The sequence below is a fragment of the Carassius auratus genome, chromosome 7, assembly GCF_003368295.1.
Source record: "Carassius auratus strain Wakin chromosome 7, ASM336829v1, whole genome shotgun sequence".
Lineage (NCBI taxonomy): Eukaryota > Metazoa > Chordata > Actinopteri > Cypriniformes > Cyprinidae > Carassius > Carassius auratus.
The window spans coordinates 29459416-29464148 of NC_039249.1; positions in this window are offsets into that span (position 1 = coordinate 29459416).

Consider the following 4733-nt stretch of genomic DNA (forward strand, 5'->3'; position numbering starts at 1 on the left):
TTTGCTTTTCTCTTATCAGTGCAGAGGGAATCATAAAGGGGAGGGATCTGGACCAGGTAAACATGACTCAGTCTTCGGTGGGAAATAACATCAAGCTCATGTTTATTGTTCAGTAACTACAGAAAGTCTCTTCGTTGGTTGATTTGACTAATTTCAGAGATGCACTGGTAGATATGAAGCCATGAGCAACACTGAGGCCTACAGCAGGATCATACACTTGTAGACGTAGTGTGAATTATATAAGTCTGCAAGGTATTTTGGTGGCTGGATTCCCATCTTCTTCCTTCAGGAGAACAGCCAGTAGCTTTTATTTTCAAACTTTGCCCTTTTGGTTATTTGCTATCAGGTCAGCGGTGCTATTGATCAAAGACAGCGTGATAACACGCTATTGCGTTACATTCCTTCTCTTTTGCCACATTTACATTGTATCACATTTCAAGTGATACAATAAGATTAACTTGAGCCTCTTCAACATACAGAGTCAATAAGATAGTGCCATCAGTTTGTAATTGTTTATGTTTATCTCTTCTTCTTCTGAATAGCACCAGTGGTTTTAGACTGTATTCTTACATCTGTTGGTCTTGTTTTATGGTTGCAGCCAGTATTGTCAGGTTTTGCTGGTAAGTTATTATATTTTGCAAGTACCCCAGTACGTTATTCATTCACCAAATTACCATCTCATCACAACATAAATTCACTGAATTAAAAGTGGTGATTTTATTTTTTTTTTGTCCTCAAAATTTATAGACCATGTTAATTCAAAACAAGCCTAAAGTTGCTTATAATAAGTTGGTTTGGCAACGCTGGTTTCATGTCATGTGGTTTGACTTGTTTTGGAATTTTTTATTCCTTTTATGTGTGTTTTTCATCTTATATTACAAACATTCATATTAACGCACATTAAATCTCAACAATATGCAGCATCCGTTCATTAAATGTATGTTTTGTTCATTATTTTTTATCTTGTTTGTTTGTTTGCTTTGTAAATGCATGACACAGCTGTTAATGTCATGTTAAAATGGTGGTGCCTTTTTTTATTTGTATTATATAAAATTGGTAAAAAAATATATAATTACTATTATTATTATTTATTTACATTTTTTTTTTTCATTCTTCCGACATCATAGATACACTATGCTTGATTTTTTTCTTATGCTATTGGGACAAATAAGAACACACAAAACTATATCGTTGTAGTATGGGTCTGACTGTAGACTACTAGGTCAGAATATTACTTTCTGTAGCGTATTTACATTTTTATGGATGATAATGCAGTGATTTCTGAATAGTTTGATGTCTGTGCTATTCAATATTCCATGATGTTTCGTATTAATGTCTATTTTTTATATTGTGCTCTATAAAACAAATTCCTTAATATATATATATATATATATATATACTGAAATTTGAATAATGTTAGAAGTCTTTCTCCTGCCACTCTTCAGCCCAGTTACAAAAAAACCTATTTAAAAAGAGGGACCAGATAAAAATAAAAAGGACTAGGACTGAATGTAGTCATTTAATATTATTATTATTATTATTTATCTTTTTTTTTTTTTTTTTTTTTTTTTTTTACAAATTATAAAACGTTATATGTCAGGCTGCATATTACTTTTTCAGAAGAAAAAAGATCCATCATTCTTTGCTGTAATGGGATTTCCTCCGTGAGCATCGCTCCTTCTCTAAATGTCAGTCTAGGCCGTGGGTCAGACCTCCCCCAACAGACGATAACACACACAGACCACGCTTTAGATGATTGATAGCTCATAAAAACCTGTCAGTCAAAGCACAGCTGAGCAGTGTGCCATGTCCCCAAGAAACGTATAGCGGCTTCATATTGAGGAAATAATAAGCAGCTGGAATTCTAATGACAAATCAGATTTTTTTGGTTATATTAGTTATATATTATTATAATATACTATTAGTACATTTAAGTTCTGCAAATTCATTCATTCATCCGATTGTATTTTATTTTATCTTTTAATTTAATGGCTTAGCCTGACATGGTTTTTACATATGATCACTAGGTGGAGACAAAGTACAGAGTATACATCAATACATCACTTACAATTTTTTTTTTTTTTTTTTTTTTTTCATTTTTTGAAGAGCACTCACGGAACAAATGCCAGACCTAAAACCATATGCAGCTCTTTATGGAGAAACAGCATGAAACATGTCTGACCATTACACAAAGAGTTTTTACCTAAAGTTCAGATTTCAGTACTCTATTCTATACCTTAAGTGACTAAAATAAGTGGCTCACCTGTCTTAAATCTGAATGCGTATACAGCCAGTGTAAGGCTCTGTCAGTGCAGCAGAATTTACTCCTCACAGGTGCACTAGAGGCAGCTCGACCTGTCTGCATGTGTGGACTAAAGAGTGATTGATGGACGAGAGCAGCTGTATTTCAGACTCGGTGCCTGTGCAGTCTGGAAAGGTAAAGTGTGGAGAGCAGCGAAATTGGACTTGGCTGTTACTCAGTGCTGTCACAACCTTGCCTGTAATGCGGCTAGGGCTATTAACCAAACATAAATAAATGATGGCTCTGGTGCTTTGTAGCAGCCTGCCATCTGAAACTCTTTCTTTTTCAAATCTCTTGTTTGGTAGAGTCAAATGAAGTTATGTTTTTAAACATCTATCTATCTATCTGAATATACATATATATGTATATATATATAATGCAAGCACACATGCACACATATAATTATACATAATGCTCAGGTTTATGAAAATGATTGGAATGAGCAGAGCAAGAGGTAATCAGGCCGTAGAAACGTAGAAAGTATGATTACACTATGGAGATGTATCATATCCATGCTACATATTTCATACAGACCGCAGTTAATTCTGCAAAAGCAATAGCTGAAATAATGCACTGTATCATTACTGGGGCAGTTTCCTAATGGGAAAAAATCTGAGCATAAAAATACATGACCAGGAGGTGCAGAATGAGAATTACTTTGTGGTATACAGGACGATGATGCAGTGCATCTACTCATTAAGTGCTGCACAATTGAGTTATCAACTAAATTGAACCACTCCAAATATTCACTTTATTAGTTAGTGCATCAAGACTTTTAGTTGAAGGGACTTAATGGTTTTTGTGCTTTCCATTTGCTATCATTTCAGTAATGAAGCTGCAGATTTTCCAATATTCCAGGTCTAATATCCACAGCAATCCAAACCATGAATGCGAGCACATGCTTATTGGAGGCTAGTAGAAGAGAATCTGCATTTGTGAAAGAGAAGCCTGCAAACTTCATGCAAAAAGTCTCTTAGACCTGTATGTTCCTTATTAGAAAAAAAAGAAGACGTCTGTAGTTTAATTCCTAAAAACGGAGGGGGGATACAAAAGCAGCAAAAATGGGTTATAAACACATGGCAGTTGTATGATTTAGTGGAGCAATAAAGAATAGAAAGGTGGCCATTCATCATGGGAGCAAGCTCACCAGGAGAGGACCTGTCATGGACACCGCCAACACTGGGAGGCAGTTCAGAGCACATACTCCAAAAACGGGCTTGGACCGATGGCTTTTCCAGACATCTTCAGATGCAGACGAGCACGCTGAGCGTTCAGCACTGTCCGCCATTTCTAACTGGACACAAGGAAAAGATTCTGAGCAGATGGACAGAAGCGTATCATGGACAGCAGTGCCATGACTCGCATGAAGAAAAGACCCTGAATACATCAGTGGACCGTTACGATAAAAAAATAACATGTGATTGAAGTGATTACATTTAATATAATATAATATAATATAATATAATATAATATAATATAATATAATATAATATAATATAATATAATATAATATAATATAATATAAATTATGAATTTATTTTTTAATATATTTTTTGCAATTTATATAATTATGTATTTTTATAGAATCATTAGGTTGTATAACATAATATAATAATAATATAATAATATACATATTTTGTTGTTAAATAATAATAATAATAATAATAATAATAATAATAATAATAATACATCTCAATGCATTGCTGAACTCATGAGGTGCAGGAATAAAATATAAAACCTGTATTTATATTTATATATGTGTAAAATACCTATAGATATATGTCAATTTATTCTATTTTTTATTTATTTTATTTATTTATTATATATATATCAAAACTATAATCTCTGAATATATCAATCATCCCTGTATATATCTCATATACATAAAAGATAATATTAGATATAATCTCTGTATATATCTTTTATATATATATATGAGCATATACAGGGATGGTCTATATATGACAGACAGACAGACAGACAGACAGACAGACAGACAGATAGACAGATAGACAGATAGATAGATAGATAGATAGATAGATAGATAGATAGACTAACTATATATGTACTCTAATATAAATGTATTTTTTTATGTCTCTTACAGTATATGGGTAAAGTATGTACTGTATTGAATAAAACAGGTTTGTTGAATCGATTTTAAACAAAAAAAAGGATGCAGTTATCAACATGAAACAGTTCCACATCCAAATCCAGCACAATCAAAGAATGTCTCCAGAGATTAGAGTTAAAGACGAGACTCTTTCATATGCATTGTGCTGGATTTCAAGGCCATCACACGCTGTATATAGGTCATGATCTGAATGGATGTGGTTGTGTGATTACACCCATCTGCAGAAGACTACACTGCTTTAAAATGTGGGGTCAAAGTGTCACACACTCATACTGAAAATCGGTATGGCAGTAGTGTTCA